The sequence below is a fragment of the Ahaetulla prasina genome, chromosome 4 (assembly GCF_028640845.1).
Source record: "Ahaetulla prasina isolate Xishuangbanna chromosome 4, ASM2864084v1, whole genome shotgun sequence".
Classification (NCBI taxonomy): Eukaryota; Metazoa; Chordata; class Lepidosauria; order Squamata; family Colubridae; genus Ahaetulla; species Ahaetulla prasina.
In genome coordinates, this window is record NC_080542.1 from 27941716 (window position 1) to 27959668 (window position 17953).

Consider the following 17953-nt stretch of genomic DNA (forward strand, 5'->3'; position numbering starts at 1 on the left):
GCCTGTAAGTGACGCATCCGGCCCTTGGGCCGCCAGTTTGACACTCTTGGTCTAGAGCAGAGGTCTCCAACCTTGGCAACTTTAAGCCTGGAGGACTTCAACTCCCAGAATCTCTTTGCTGGCTGGGGGATTCTGGGAGTTGAAGTCCTCCAGGCTTAAAGTTGCCAAGGTTGGAGACCTCTGCTCTAGAGACTACCGTGACAGCCCATATACTGCTGGGCTGTATAGTACCATATAATATCAACTAGGAGGCTTTTGCAGTGTACTGACATACATTTAGAGCACATCTACAGAATGTATAGGGTTTTTGTTAAAATTGTGAGTGAGAGAATGCAAACTCAAGGAGGGGGAAAAACAACAATCATATCTCTGTTCAAAACTGCAGCGTAGTTCCTCTCATTTGCATCCTGAAATTCTCATTGAAATGTTCATTTTGTGCCACTGTGAATTAGTTCTTCCAGTCACCAGCAACTCCTAAACTGAGGAAAAATAATACTCAACATAACCTTAGTACTTAGTACTTAGGATCTGGCAGGGTGAGAGCTGTGAACCATAAACACAAAGCTTTTACAGTGTCCCAGTATAACAGATATAGTGCCCTTGCTGACCTAAATAGGAACACTAAAGTGACAGATCAAGGTAGTTGTGATACTGATAACTCAAACAATCAAGGGATTATGGTTCAAGATGAAGAACTTACTTTGGAAAAGTGTGAACCTACTTTGGAAAAGTGTGTATCAAGTATTACAGATCGGTCACACAAGAAGAGCAAGGTATCCAAAAAGAGAAGCCACCTTCTGATTGGTGATTCAATTGTAAGGGATGTAAATTTAGGAAAGGATATGGAGGTTTTGAAAGACGTCAGGTGTCTACCTGGTGCTACTGCCAGCAGAGACAAGAGGCGTATTCTTAAGATAGTCAAGAATGCCAGTAAGGATTCTGATGTTGATGCTATTATACATCTTGGCACAAATGATCTGTCCCAAAAGGATGTGCTTTCTGTGCAGAATGATTTCCAGAGCTTAGGGTATGAACTTAATAGCATAGGTTGTAGGCTTAACTTTTCAGAGGTTTTACCAGTACATAAGGAACAAAAAGGTAAAGGCCAGCGTGTAGTGGAGTTTAATGTGTGGCTAAAGGAGTGGTGTAAAAGGAAGGCTTTGGTTTTATTAGTCATGATGTCTGCAACTGGTCCAATGAAAAATTGTACAAAAGAGATGGATTGCATCCATCAAAGAAGGGGACTGAGTTACTCAGCAATACACTCACAGATTTTCTGGATAAACATTTAAACTGAACAGTGGGGACAGAGAATTAACTGATATAGAAAATTTCTGTCCCCAGCAATCGAAAACTAAAAGGGTTATCAGTGCATGTAACATAGATGTCTGTATGGGTAAGACTATCAACCATGCTATCAAGCAAAACCAAGCATTTAACAGTGAGTGCCATACCATGTGCACTAAACCAACAGGTGGCATGAAAGTAGGGCAGTCAACACAGGTTATGTAGACAGTAAACACAAGACCAATCCAAATGGACTCAAATGTCTATACACCAATGCACAGAGTATGAGGAATAAACAGGGTGAATTAGAAATCCAAGTAAATGAGGGTAGATATGATATTGTTGCCATTACGGAAACTTGGTGGGATGAAACTGACAAATGGAACATACAGCTAGAGGATATAAATTATTTAAAAGAAATAGACCAAATAAAAGAGGAGGTGGAGTTGCACTATATATAAGAAATAACTACATCTCTACAGAAATAGAGCACAACAATGATGAAAATCATCTTGAATGTATTTGGGTCAATATAAAAGGGTGAAAACGATATTGCCATAGGTCTATACTATAGGCCACCCAACCAAACAGAGGAAGTAGATGAACTTTTGCTAGTCAGCTAACTAAGGTATGTAGGAAGCACATCACAGTAGTAATGGGGATTTTAACTACCCTGACATCAACTGGGAAACAAACTCTGCACCAAGTGGAAGATCCAACAGGTTCCTAACAAACCTAGCAGACAACTTTGTTTCCCAAAAATAGAGAAGGCGACAAGGATCAGCCATATTGGACTTAATTCTCACTAACAGAGATGAAATGATAGAAGGTGTTGAAGCTACAGGAACCTTGGGGCAAGTGACTACGCAATATTGGAATTCAACATTAAGCAAATACAAGTAGTAGAACAAAGTCAAACTAGAGTCTTGGACTTTAAGAGAGCTAATTTCAATAAACTTAGAGAGAGCTTGAGAAGGATTCAATGGATGAGAATCCTCAGGGGGAAAACAACTCAAGAAGCTTGGGAAATTTTGAAAAGTGAGATTATAAAAGCACAGTCTAACACAATACCAATGAAGAAGAAAAATAGTAGATCTCAAAAGAAACCAGCATGGATGCATAAAGAACTATCTGACAAATTGAAAGACAAAAAGGACAAATATAAAAAGTGGAAAGAGGGGCAAATAACTAAGGCAGAATATCAGCAAATAGCTCGAGCCTGTAAAGATGAAGTGAGGAAAGCTAAGGCTCACAATGAACAAAGGCTAGCGACAAAAGTAAAAAATAATAAAAAAAGCTTCTTCCAACATGTTAAAAACAAGAAAAAAGTCAAGGAAACAATTGGCCCATTGCTGGGAGAAAGTGGCAAGAAGATGACAAGCAACAGGGAGAAAGCAGATCTACTTAACTCATATTTTGCATCTGTCTTTACACAAAAGGAAAAAATCCAACCTATCAAAAACAGCACTACAAAAAACAGATTAGAAACACAAGTTAAAATAGGGAAGAAAATGGTAAGTGAACACCTGTCTACCCTAGACGAGTTCAAATCACCAGGACCGGATGGATTACACCCCAAGGTTCTGAAGGAACTGGCAGACGTGATCTCAGAACCACTGAACTATATCTTTCAAAGATCCTGGAGCACAGGGGAGCTGCCAGAGGACTGGAAAAGAGCTGATGTAGTTCCCATCTTCAAAAAAGGAAAAAAAACAGATCCAGGAAACTACAGACCTATCAGTCTGACCTCAATACCGGGGAAGATTCTGGAAAAGATAATCAAGCAACGAATCACCGAACACCTAGAAGCAAACAAAGTAATAACCAAAAGCCAACATGGGTTTGTCAAAAACAGATCATGCCAGACTAATCTTATCGCATTCTTTGACAAAATGACAAAATTAGTAGACCAGAGGAATGCTGTTGATATAATTTACTTGGACTTCAGTAAAGCATTTGATAAAGTAGACCATAACCTACTACTAGATAAAGTAGAAAGATGTGGGTTAGACAGCACCACCACCAGATGGATCCGTAACTGGCTGACCAACCGCACTCAACGTGTAGTCCTCAACGGAACTACATCCACATGGAGGGAAGTATGCAGTGGAGTACCCCAAGGCTCTGTTTTAGGCCCAGTACTCTTCAACATCTTCATCAATGACTTGGACGAGGGGATAGATGGGGAACTCATCAAATTTGCAGATGACACCAAGCTGGCAGGAATAGCCAACACTCCAGAAGATAGGCTCAAGTTACAGAAAGATCTTGACAGACTTGAACATTGGGCGCTATCTAACAAAATGAAATTCAACAGTGAAAAAGTAAGGTTCTACATTTAGGCCAAAACAAAATGCACCAGTACCGTATATGTGGTACCTTGCTCAATAGTAGTACCTGTGAGAGGGATCTTGGAGTCCTAGTGGATAACCATTTAGATATGAGCCAGCAGTGTGCAGCAGCTGTTAAAAAAGCCAACACAGTTCTGGGCTGCATAAACAGAGGGATAGAATCAAGATCACGTGAAGTGTTAGTACCACTTTATAATGCCTTGGTAAGGCCACACTTGGAATATTGCATCCAGTTTTGGTCGCCACGATGTAAAAAAGATGTTGAGACTCTAGAAAGAGTGCAGAGAAGAGCAACAAAGATGATTAGGGGACTGGAGGATAAAACATATGAAGAACGGTTGCAGGAACTGGGTATGTCTAGTTTAACAAAAAGAAGGACTAGGGGAGACATGATAGCTGTGTTCCAATATCTCAGGGGCTGCCACAGAGAAGTGGGAGTTGAGCTGTTCTCCAAAGCACCTGAGGGTAGAACAAGAAGCAATGGGTGGAAACTGATCAAAGAAAGAAGCAACTTAGAACTAAGGAGAAATTTCCTGACAGTTAGAACAATTAATAAGTGGAACGACTTGCCTTCAGAAGTTGTGAATGCTCCAACACTGGAAATTTTTAAGAAAATGTTGGATAACCATCTGACTGAGATGGTATAGGGTTTCCTGCCTGGGCAGGGGGTTGGACTAGAAGGCCTCCAAGGTCCCTTCCAACTCTGATGTTATGTTATGTTATGTTATGTTACTTGCTGAGATTGCTTGTTTGCTTGCAGGTATTTCATTAACCAACTAGGTAAAATTTAAAATGTAGTTATATTGCAATAGAATATATGTAGCTCACAGTTCAATTATGGAACCTTTTGATGGTTTTTGGGCTGGGTTATTTGCTTGCACACATTTCATTACCCAACTAAACAATCTGGAACTGAACACACTCAAAACCGTAGAAATGGTGGTAGACTTTAGGAGAAACCCTTCCATACTTCCACCTCTCACAATACTAGACAACACAGTATCAACTGTTAGAAACCTTCAAATTTCTAGGTTCTATCATATCGAAAGATCTAAAATGGACAGCTAACATCAAAAACATAATTAAAAAAGGACAACAAAAAATGTTCTTTCTGCGCCAACTCAGTAAGCTCAAACTGCCCAAGGAGCTGCTGATTCAGTTCTACAGAGGAATTATTGTGTCTGTCATTTACACCTCTATAACTGTCTGGTTCGGTTCTGCAACCCAACAAGAAAAGCACAGACTTCAGAGGATAATTAGAACTGCAGAAAAAATAATTGCTACCAACCTGCCTTCCATTGAAGGACCTGTATACTGCACGAATCAAGAAGAGGGCCGTGAAAATATTTACAGACCCCTCGCATCCTGGACATAAACTGTTTCAACTCCTACCCTCAAAACGATGCTATAGAGCACTGCACATCAGAACAACTAGACACAAGAACAGTTTTTTCCCGAAGGCCATCACTCTGCTAACCAAATAATTCTATCAACACGGTCAAACTATTTACTGAATCTGCATTACTATTAATCTTCTCATAGTTCCCATCACCAATCTCCTCCCATTTATGACTGTATGACTATAACTTGTTGCTGGCAATCCTTATGATATATATTGATATATTGACCATCAATTGTGTTGTAAATGTTGTACCTTGATGAACATATCTTTTCTTTTATGTACACTGAGAACATATGCACCAAGACAAATTCCCTGTGTATCCAATCACACTTGGCCAATAAAAATTCTATTCTATTCTATTCTAAGCAACATATGTTATCTTTTATTTCAACATCGTTATATTTAAAACTGGATAAAATAAAGTTGGATCCATAACATACAGTATGTTCCCTAGAGATGAAAATTAGTAAAAAATGGGCAGAGGGGAAATAAAAGACTGATGTACAACACTGCGTATTTAGGAGAATGTAGAAGCTATCACAAGGCAGGCATAATCACAATTTCTCGCTCCATTTTTCCCCCCATCTTGGCTAGGATTGTCAAATCTCAAGATCTGACTTGTCTATTTCCTACTTGGAGATTTCTGTAGAAGCAGAGAAATGTACTACATTGTCAATTGTTGTTATTCTTTCCTGAAAGTTTCACACACACACACACACACACACACGTATGTATGTATGTATAAATATGGCAGAAAATATGACTTCAGTAACAGACTTGTTAATGCCTGGAATACACTGCCTGACTGTGGTATCTTCCCAAAATCCCCAAATCTTCAACCAAAAGCTGTCTACTATTGACCTCACCCCAGTCCTAAGAGGTCTATAAGGGGTGTGCATAAGAGCACAAGAGTTTTGTTTTCTTTCGTTAATTTAGTTAATTTACAAAGACCCTGCAACAATATTTGCCTGCAACAACATTATATTTCCATGCTACAATTATTGTTGGCCTCTATCCCACCTTCTTTCAAGTGGTGATATTAGGAGTAGGAAGCTTGACTTCAAATTCCATAATCCCTGACCGGCACAACAATTAGCCCTGATAGCTGGAATTGCAAATCTAACACATATGGAGCTTGTCAGGCTGGAGAAGGCAGCACTACTATTTCATCCTTTTATGAGCATTAAAGATACAAACTTCATTTCATGCAGCCCCAATTTGGTTGTTTCATAGGTTTACTTTTCCTCATGAAAGGAGCGATGGTAAACAAAATCTTGGAATGTGCAGAGATAGACAAACTAACAAAGGAGTTAAAAGAAAAAGAAGAGTCGGAATATTACATAGTATGGAACAAATTGTATATTGGCTAGAGAGTAGAAATACTAGATGATGAAAAAAGGTGAAAAGCTTATATGTATATAAAATGGCAACGTATGAAAGAAAATGAATAGTTAGAGGGATAGATAGGATAGAAGACAAAAAGAAACCAGAGAATGGGACAAAAAAGAAATGTACAATTAAAAGAAATGAGGGGGGGAATAAGGATGTAAATATGAGAAGAATAAGGAAATGAAGCTGATGTAAAGAAGGAATATATGCTTTATGTCAGTGTATGTTATGTATTGTTCTTTTTTGTTAAAAAACATAAAAATATAATTAAAAAAAAGAAAAGAAAGGAGAGATGGTGTGATCCATAAAAGAAATGGGAACACTTGTATAAGTAGCCGTTGGGTTCTGACTCATCTCTTTGAAGGAGGTGTGGTGTGCAATCTTCTTAATTAAGTTTTCATTAGCTGGTCTTTCTAGGAATTCCATTACCTTTTGAATCTCTTGTTCTAAATCCTACAAACAGTGCAACAATCAAATAGTGAAACCAGGAATTTTGCACTAGGTAGAATGGTGAGATACAGGTAGTCCTTGACTTATGACCACAATTGAGCCCAAAATATCTTTCGCTAAGCGAGATGTCATTAAATAAATGTCCCATTTTACAACCTTTCTTGCCACAGTTGTTAAGTGAATCACTGCAGATGTTAAGTTAATAACAGTTGTTAAATGAATCTGGCTTCCCCCTTGACTTTGCTTGTCAGAAGTTTGCAAAAGGTGATCACATGACCCTGGCACATGGCAACCGTCATAAATATATGCCAGTTGCCAGGCATTCAGATTTTGATCATGTAACCATGGGGATGCTAAAGTGGTAATAAGTGGTAATGAAAAATGATCATAAGTCATTTTTTTCAATATTGTAATTTGGAATGGTCGCTAAATGAACTGTTATAATTCAAGGATAATATAATGAGATATTAAATGAATTAAAATATGCTTTGCATTTTCATTTCCTGCATCAGATGAGGAGAGCACATTTTTTTCCTTCTGTCCTGGCCACTTTTTACAGAGCATGATTTGAGAACAAACTGCATCACAGTTCGGTATAGTGGCTGCGATGCTTCAGCTAAAAGTCCATACAGAGAGTGGTAAGTGTTAGATTCGGGCAATAACGAGGCAGGAGACCAGATGAGTAACAACAGCTCTTTACTATATGGTGAACCCAGCAACCGCAAACGGTAAAAACCCCTTCTTATATACAGTTCAGCTGGAGGCTATCAGCCAATTAGCAACGTGCTATTTCCCGCTCTATTTTCCCTCCAAAACCCTTAAAGATACATTACACTCCTCCCCTCCCAGAAAACTTCTTACCCCTATTTACATAAAATGAATAATTATTTTTCAACGTAGTCACGTAAGTACGCAGGGCGTCTCCTAACTCTTTCGTACCTGCGCAGTTCATTATCTGGGAGTGAGTGGAGCTGGCCGGAGGGACTGTTCGTTCCTCTCAGCTTCTCCTCCAGGCCATCCGGCCTTGGATTACTTGCAGAGTCGTTCCTGCTTTCCTTCGGAGGGACCGGTTGGTGTCGCTGGAACTCAGATAAGTCCTGCGGTTTTCTCGGGTTTGAGTTAGCTGTGGATTCAATCATTGGATAGTCAGGGCCTGTTTCGTCTGTTTCTAGACTGGTGGCTATTCTTTTTCTTAACTGGTCTATGTGCGTTTCCAAACCCGCCATCCTCTATTTCTACGATATGATTTGGGCCCGGTTGTTTCTAGGATTGTTCCTTTTGCCAGTTTGGGCCTTCACCATAATTGTGTGCCCATACGGAACTCCCTACTGTCAATTCTCTTGTTTTGCCCGGTGTTGTTTTGTACCCGTCTGGTGTGTAGTTCGGGTTTAACCGGTCTAACGGGCATCTAAGCTTTCTCCCATCAGTAGCTCTGCTGGGCTGCGCCAGTCGCTACACAAGGGTTCTGTGTTGTACCGCTAAGAAGGTGTCAATTTTAATTGCCAATCCCGGGTCTGATTCTGGACAATGCCTCTTTGCGCTCCGGACGAAACGCTCTGCAAGGCCGTTCGTCGCAGGGTGGAAAGGCGCCGAGAGGACATGTCGGATGCCCTCCGCCAAGTACCCTCAAAAGGGTCGCCGTGAACTGTGGCCCGTTGTCTGAAACGAGTGTGTCTAGTAACCCGTGTGTTACAAAAGGTGCCGAGGACTGAAATTACAGCCTCTGCGGTCATGGATTTCATTAGAATGATTTCCAGCCATTTGGAAAATCGTCTACCACCACTAAGAATGTTTGGCCGTGGAAGGGCCGCAAAATCGATATGGATTCGGGACCATGGGCCCTGGGGTTTCTCCCACTCTCGGATTGGGGCCGTTGGTGGTAGTGGTCTGGATTCCTGGCATGCTTGGCATTTCCCAACCCTATCGCTAATCTCCATGTCCATCAAGGGCCACCACACATAGCTCCTGGCTAAACCCTTCATTCTCACGATCCCAGGATGGCCTTCGCAGAAGTTCCAGAACTTTTCCCAATTTCTCTGGGACCACCACTCTATCCCCCAGAGCAGACACCCCTTGCACCGACAATTCCCCGCTTTTACAAATTCCTAAAACGCCACCCGCGCGCCATCCTCTTGCACCCAACCCATTACAGTCCTTAATGTGTGTCCTTGTAAGCCCGAGCCACCTCCTTGGAAGTGACTGGACCAGAGTCCAAAGAGTCAATTAACAAGACGGGTGTGCCCGGAGTGGGGTCTTCGATAGTCGCTGGTAAAGGGCATCTGCTCAAGGCGTCTGCATGCCCTAACTCCTTTCCTGGCCGATGTAGCAGTTTGTACGAATATGCAGCCAGAAAGATAGTCCATCGGGTCAATCTGGGCGAAAGTGCCACGGGCGTTGGGTGGTCGCCCGCCAGCAACCCTAGCAAGGGTCTATGGTCTGTGACGATTTCGAAGTCGCGACCGAAAACATATTCATGGAACTTCTTTACCCCGGAGACTATGGCCAAGGCTTCCCTATCCAACTGACTATAGTTCCTTTCAGCTGAGGACATTGTTCGGGAGTAAAACGCTATAGGGGCTTCTGTGCCATTTGGCAGCCTGTGGCTGAGCACAGCCCCCACCCCGTAGGGGGATGCATCACAAACTAGCACCAATGGTAGTGTGCTATTGTATTGTATCAATAGGCTATCGCTAGACAGGAGGTTTTTTATTGCTTCGAATGCTCTAGCTTCCGCCTTTCCCCAAGACCATGCAGCATTTTTTCCTAGTAATTTGTGTAGCGGCTCGGCTATGGTAGCCTTATTTTTAAAAAAACGTAAAATTTACCAGACCCAAAACGCCTGCAACTCTGTTTTGTTTTGGGGTGCTGGGGCCTTCTGATTGCCCTAACCTTGCTCTCAGTGGGTGGATCCTCCTGTCTATCCGGTAGCCCAGGAATTCTACGGATCCTACCCCGATCTGGCACTTGTTTAATTTGACTTTTAAACCGCGGACGGAAAATACTTAAAACTTTTCTCAGTCGCACCCCAAGTTCTTCCATATTGTCGGCGGATACCAGTACGTCATCAAAGCACGGTACCACCCGGGAGCCCCTGCAGAAGCCGCTCCATTAAATTTTGAAATAATCCTGGTGCCACACTGACCCCAAATTGTAACCTGGTGCATTTGAAAGCACCCTGTGCGTTACGATTGTTTGAGCTTCGCCGTGCTGCTATCTACGGGTAACTGCTGATAGGCTTGGGCCAAATCTAGTTTAGCAAAACCTGCCCTGCCCTAACGAGTGTAGCAAGTGTTGTACCACAGGACGGGTAAGCGCTTTTGCAAAGCTTTGTTTAGCGTCGCCTTGTAATCAGCGCAAATCCCTGACCCCCGTCTGGTTTCACTGGGGTGACTATCATGCGTCTCCCACTTCGCATGATCAACTGGCACTAGTATCCCTGGCTTACTAGTTTGTCCAGTTCCCGGTCAATCTTGGGCTTCAGGGCGAAGGAACCCTCCTAGCCTTTAAACGGATAGGGGCAACTTGAGGTCTAGTTGAAGGAGATAGGGGTCCCCTTGTACTTGCCCAGGCAGTCTTTGAAAACGTCCTCGAACTCCTTCATGAGTTCGCCCTGAGGTCGACTTCATTTCGAAGACTCGGTCACTCCCATGCCCAATGCCCGGAACCAGTCTAGTCCCAACAAACTCGGCAGAGTCCCATCGACATGGTGATGGGCAGAGTTTTTCAAACTGTCCATACTTGACGGACGGTCGTTGCCCGGACAGGGATCCTGTTCCTTGATAGTCCTGCACTCGTAGCTTCTGTGGCCGCAGTTTGCGTTTCGCGATAGCCGCAAGTTTTTTCTAAGTTGCTCCAGGACATGATCGTGATTGAAGATCCAGTGTCCACTTCCATTCGGCACGGCACTCCTTCGATGAGTGTTTTAATAAAGATTTTTTTTTCTAGGCGTGTTGATGCCTGGCCCACTCTCACGGCGGTCTGATTCAACTTCGTGCCTTTTTTTCCTTGACCAATCCCGGGCCGTTTGTTCCGCGCTTTGATTGGTCGGTTTGAATTTTGGCGGAAGGTTGGGGCGCTCGGCAGGCTTTCGCGATGTGCCCTTTTTTCACATCGCCACGACACGCGGCATCCTTAAATTTGCAATGTTGCCGCTGGTGTTGGCCCCGCAACTCGCGTTCGCCTGTCTTCCTCTCCGGCCTCCCGTGGAAGACTTCTTCCTCTTCCTCCTCTTCCGACTCGGCCTGGACTTCCTCGTGTGGACCGGGTTGTTTTCGCTGCGCCTGGCGCGCTTTGTAGTGTTTCTGCCGCTTGGGTAGACATCTCGTGAGCCCTTGCCTCGTCCAGGGCGATTGCGAGCGTTAGGTTGCTTCTGGACAGCAGCCGCCGTCGCAAACGGATGTCCCTGACCCCGCAAATTAGCTGGTCGAGCAACGCGTCTTCCAAGTCTCGGTACTCACAATGGTTCGCGGCTTTCCTCAGTGCTGCCATGTACACACTGATGGACTCGCCCTCTTGCTGCATGCGCTGCCTTAATTCGAACCGTTGAACGAACTTGGAAGGCGTTGGTGCATAGTGGGCTTTCAAAACAGTCTGCAGAGTTTGCCACGGTACCGCCTGTACCGGCGTTGGCTCAGAAAGCGATTCCGCGGTGTCGAAAACCTCGGGACCGCAGTGACTCAGGAAGTATGCCCGTTTCCTGTTGTCTGAGACTCCTTGGAGCTCGTTGGCTTCGAGGAAACACTCAAAGCGAGCCATGTATGACCCCCATTTTTCTTTGGCTGGGTCGAATGGCGCTGGCGGTGTATAGCTGGACATCGTTGCTAACCGCCCTTATTTTGCTGGGTTCGTTCCTGGTGCTCTTTTGCCTCGAAATCCCACCTTCGTCGCCAGTGTTAGATTCGGGCAATAACGAGGCAGGAGACCAGATGAGTAACAACAGCTCTTTACTATATGGTGAACCCAGCAACCGCAAACGGTAAAAACCCCTCCTTATATACAGTTCAGCTGGAGGCTATCAGCCAATTAGCAACGTGCTATTTCCCGCTCTATTTTCCCTCCAAAACCCTTAAAGATACATTACAGTAAGGACATCTGAAAAGATTATAGGAAGCTTGCTTCCCATTATTCAAGATATTGTTTATAAGCATTGTGCGCTTAGAGCTGAAAGCATTGTTAGAGACCCCACACACCCACTTTATGGTCTGTTTCTGTTGCTCCTCTCTGGTAGGAGGTTTCGAAGTATTTCTAGCAGGACAACCAGATTCCGTAACAGCTTTGTTCCTTATGCCATCTTTCTTGTAAACTTGCAGGATTCTTTTTTCCCCCCGCCATGTATATGTATACATCTGAACTGGATTGTGATGTTTCTCTGCATCATATAGGTGAGTGTATGTGGGTATATTCATAATGATTATCTTCTGAGGTCTGAATGCAATGAAATTTCATTTTAATAAATGCTGATTAGTGTACATTTAAAGTGACAATAAAGTTTTTATTCTATTCTATGCTATCTTTTGCACTTAGAAAGGATTTTCTCAAAACTCTGTATTATGCTCATTCAGAAGGGAATAATTGTAGAAGATATGTTTTTCCTTTCTTATTGTCTAGAAGGCCTCATTTGCAATTTAGCCATAAATCTGCCTTGGAGATGTAATCCACTTAAGCCTCTCACAATCTTCCGCCTACAACTCTATTTTTTCAAATTACCTGAGCATAATTAGAATTCTTCTCCACATAATTAGAAGGCATTTAGCTTGAAGACAGCTGCTGTGGCTGCCATGGCATGTTTTACAGCAATTTTGTGATGGGTCCCCACATGTATCTTTGATTCCTGAAAGTTGAAAATATATGCAAGACTAGACAGAACAGGAGGAGGTTTACACCTTGTATCTAATTCTTAATGTGGGGAGAAGAAGTAGACAATGGAGTAGCAGAGAAAAACAGTGTTAATAGAAGGAGCAGAAAGAGTCTTATCTCTTTCATATCTTCATAAAAGAGGTACAGAATCCTGTATTTTCCCCTGATGTCCCACCAGCCTTTGACATGATCATACCAGGATCCAAAAGACACTGAGGAAAGAAAGAATGCTTGTGAATGATGGGAATTGTAATGCAACAGCATGGAGAAACCTACAGTTTGCTTGGTTCGGTTATCAGGAGTATGAAACAGAACTAGAAACTCTAGTATAAGTTCATAGTCAAAGTTTATACAAAGAATCATAAATTTACATGAATTCTAGTTTAAGTTCATAGTCAAAGTTTATACAAAGAATCATAAATTTACATGAGCTTATCTGCCAACTGAAAAGGAATGTGTAAGGAGAAAAAGGCCCAGATCTGACCTTCGCATTCACAGAATTTCAAGCTGCAAAGCCTGTCATTAGTAGAAGACCTCAAGCAGCTTCCCCCACAATGGTGCCCTAAAAAGTGTTAACCCAGCCCTATAATTTGCTCTGCTAGCTGCAGCTAAAAGCATCACTATGATACTATCTTTTGAACTTATCATACCAAGGACAGCTAATATCCAAGCTGAATGCCTTGAAAGGATTTACTATCTAATTACCATTTCCATCCATAAATTTCTCCAGAAATTCATCCCATGTTCCAGGCTCTGGGTGCACTTTTGCCATTTGGTAGAAGTAATAAAATGAGACAGCCACATCTTTGGCATTTCTGGCTACATAGATGATCTGTTATGCGGCAAACGAGAATGCTAATCAAGCTGATCTGTTTAATAGCAATAGCGCTTAGACTTATATACTGCTTTATAGTGCTTTACAGTCTTCTCTAAGTAGTTTACATTTTGAAAATAAAGTGTGAAAGAACAAGCAGAAGGCCTCAACTTATGATCATAATTGGCATGGGAATCTTAGTTGTTGTGCAAAGTGATTGTTAAGTGAGACATCAGTGAGACTGCTTGGCTCAACAATCGCAATCCTGGCACTTCCACTTGAGGTCATTAAGCAGAGAGCAATCCTTTAAACAAAGGGCAGGTTTTCCTCTAGAGGGGAGGACACTTTTGAGGCCCACAATAGGTTACAGCAGTATTTCTCAACATTGGCAACTTTAAGATGTATGGACTTCAACTCCCAGCATTCCCCAGCCAGCTACGTTATGTTATGTTGACTATGCAGTCAGCTATGCTAACTGGGGAATGCTGGGAGTTGATATCCATACCTGTTAAAGTTGCTAAGGTTGACAAACACAGGGCTAAAGGGCACCAACATGCAGAAGCCTGCTGTAGCTGTGAGGCCTCAATGGGTTACAGGGCGCAACCAGTGCACAGAAACCTGCTGCAGCCTGGGAGGCTCAGGAGGCCTCACCCGTTATAGTAAGGTGACCAATCTTCCTCCTTTAGGGAGGACAGTTCTTCTTTTGTAAGTTCTGTCCCATCTTGAAAAGTATCCTCCTACATATCCTCCTTTTCTATATTTGAAGACTAATCTGTAAATCTCCATATTCGATTGATATTCTATTGATTGATCCATTGTGTGTGATGTGACGTATTTGAATTTGACATGATGATTTGTCAAGGCTCAGTACAGTGCGGCAAGATGCAATTATGAGACGCATGCGCTCCACACAGGAGAAATGTTTTGAGAGAGTGTGCCGCGCATAAGTGGCTTTGTTTACTTCCTACCGAAACACGACACGGCACACACGTGCACATTAGACTCATTTCTTTCTCAGTGAATATTCAATCATACACAGATGAGCACAATAATTCATGTTTTTATTAATTCATTATCTATTTAATAATTTCCAAATATGTATAATTTTATTTACAAGTGTATTTATTCAATGGAAAAATACTCATTTAAATAATAATAGGCATGTAAGCACAATTACAATATAAAATCTTATCGTTACAAATGTTTTTTATTATGCATTTATCATATTACAGTGTATTCTGTATTATTGTTGCAATGAATAAAATGTTTCTTTTATTTACACTATTATTTTCTTCAATTTATTTGTGTCCTCCTTCTCATTGTAAAAAAGTTGGTCACCTTAGTTATAGGGCTCATCAGCGCAGGCAAATTGCTCCAGTTATCGTTGTGGTTTTCTGTAACAGACATGCCCAGCTTCTACAAGAGACAGCCAGCCAAGGCTACCTTGCATCATACGCAAGCATGTGCTATTGTCGTGATATTTTCTGGAAGGCTTCCGAATGGATTGCCAAAGTGGTACCTGCTCTCATAGTGTTTTGGAAGCCGCCTTTTGAGAGGAGAAACTCAGTAGGAAGACTTCCGCTTTGGAAGGCTTCCAAACCATTGTGAAAATGGCATATACTTCCAAAATGGCGCAAGGTAACACGGTTAGGAAGGCCGTGCCTAGTGGGCATGCCTGTCAACAATTGCAGAAACAACTTACAAGGGTAAGTGAGGCAATTTGAATATGCTGGTGGGTACTGTAACAGAAAAGGCTTCCCAGGCCTGGTGGGGACAAGAAGCAGACTAAGGCCTCTAGCACTGTCTCAGCTTTGCCTGCACTGGTGGAATAGGTTGGGGCTGAGATAGGCAGAGAGATAAGCAAGTTGGGGCATTTGCAGTATTTCTGTAATTGAAAGGTAAGTGGCCCAAATTCCCATCACATGACCATGGGTTTGAAGCAACAGTGGTAACTTCAGGCAAAGGAAGTCTCTTAGTTCAGCACCGCTGTAATTTTGAACAGTCATTAAATGTATGGCTGTAAGTCAAAGACTACTTGTATGTCTTTGCATTCAATGTATTCTTCATTTATTAACAGTCATCATTTTTTTCTCACCTTGCAATTTTTCCCCGAGAAAGATTCAGGGAGGAAGTGGACAGGAAGGTGTGTCTTAAATAGACATGGATGGGGTGCTTCCTTGAGTACCCCTTGAGAAGGCCTGGAAAGGGAAAAAGAAAAATTGAAGTGACATCTCCATCCTGTCTCTATCATTAGCATATCCAAACCAGAACTTCTGTGGGCATAAGGGAAGAGGAAATGCTCCCACTCTGTATTATATGTAGAAAGAAGGATGACCCAATGTATCACAAGTTTTCTAATCATCAACTAGCATTAGGAAAAGCTACCAAAGATGTCTGCAGACAAATTGCCCAGATTATATGGCTTGCATCCTCCCTCATCTCCACAGCTGAGATTTTGATTCCAATATCAAGTAGGGAAGACTAGGACCACACAAGAAGATCCTATTAAACTGATTTATTACTCATTACTCATTTCATTTCATCAGCCGAGGGCCCAAGGTAGGGGTGGGGGGGTGGCGGTTGTGATTAAAGAAAGTCTGGAGCCGAGGGAGTCCACTGTTCCTCAGATAGCTGGTTGTGAATCCCTCCTTGTGAAGTGGGGCCATCGGAATCAGATGGGACTGTTGATCACGTACCTGGCTCCTTGCTGCGTGACTACGGTCCTACCTGAGCTACTAGAGGTGCTTGCTGGCGTGGCGGTTGAGATTCCCAGACTTATGGTCTTGGGGGATTTCAACTTGCCATCGGCCGGCTTGTCATCAACAGTGGTTCAGGAGTTCCAGGCCTCCATGACGGCCTTGGACCTGATTCAAGTAACTGATGGCCCTACACACAGCGGGGGAGGCGCGCTAGACCTGATTTTTATCTCTGGTCAGTGGGTTAATGATCTGGTTTTAGGAGATATAGTGAAGGAACCGGTGTCATGGTCAGATCATTTTCTTCTTCGCCTAGACTTTCAGACCACCGCCCACCACCGCAGGGAGACGGAACCAATGCGTTGGTTCCGTCCCAGGCGCCTGATGGACCCGGAGAGGTTCCTGACGGAGCTTGGGCCGTTTCCTGAGGATCTTACCCACGGCACGACTGAAGAACTGGTTGCGGCCTGGGAATGGGCCGCAGCTGGGGCTTTGGACCGTGTCGTGCCTTTGCGGCCTCTGACCCGGCATAGATCTCAGTTGGCTCCCTGGTTCTCCGAGGAGCTGAGAGAGATGAAACGCCGGAGAAGACACCTAGAGAGCACCTGGAGGTCCAGCCGTTCCAAGGCTGATCGGACACTAGTGAGGTCTTTTACTAAGACCTACCTAGTGGCAATGAAGGAGGTGAAATGTTCTTACGTTTCCACCCTCATTGCATCGGCAGATAACCGCCCGGCCGCCTTGTTTCGGGTGACCCGCTCCCTCCTTCATCAAGAGGGATGGGATGACCCCTTACAGGGACGAGCTGAGGAGTTTAACGGTTATCTATACAATAAAATCGTTCAGCTTCGGGATAGTTTGGACCAAGATTGCGGCAATCCAACTGGGATGACAGAGACACGTCTTGCCGATGTTATTTGGGATGAGTTTGATTCTGTGGCTCTCGAGGACGTAGACAGGTTGCTGGGGAGGTTACATGCAACTACATGTTTACTGGACCCGTGTCCTTCCTGGTTAGTGCTGGCTGCTCAGGAAGTGACACGAGGCTGGCTCCAGGGGATTATAAATGCTTCTTTGATGGAAGGGGTTTTCCCCGCCGCCTTGAAAGAGGCGGTGGTGAGACCCCTCCTCAAGAAGCCTTCCCTGGACCCAGCTATTTTGGGAAATTTCGTCAGTTCCAACCTTCGCTTTGTGGCGAAGGTTGTAGAGAGTGGTTGCATGGCAGCTCCCCAGCACCTGGAGGAAACTGTCTATCTAGACCTGCTCCAGTCCGGCTTCCGACCCAGTTATAGCACGGAGACGGCTTTGGTCACAGGATAACCTCTGGAGGGACAGGGACAGGGGTTGCTCCTCTGCCTTGGTCCTATTAGACCTCTCAGCGGCTTTTGATACCATCGACCATGGTATCCTGCTGCGCCGGTTGGAGGGATTGGGAGTGGGGGGCACCGTTTATCGGTGGTTCTCCTCCTATCTCTCTGACCGGTCGCAGACGGTGTTGGCGGGGGCGGAGGCCGCCCGCGAGGCGCCTCACTTGTGGGGTGCCCCAGGGGTCGATTCTCTCGCCTACCCTGTTCAACATCTATATGAAGCCGCTGGGTGAGGTCATCAGTGGTTTCGGGGTGAGTTATCATCTGTACGCTGATGATACTCAGCTGTACCTTTCCACCCCGGACCACCCCAACGAAGCGGTCGAAGTGCTGTCCCGGTG

The 17953-nt window shown here is 43.7% G+C and overlaps 1 pseudogene; it reads right to left on the reverse strand.

Annotated features, from left to right (window-relative positions):
* Nucleotides 1-202: 202 nt before the first annotated feature.
* On the reverse strand, nucleotides 203-15911 carry LOC131198089 (sulfotransferase 1 family member D1-like; annotated as a pseudogene).
* Nucleotides 15912-17953: the final 2042 nt, after the last annotated feature.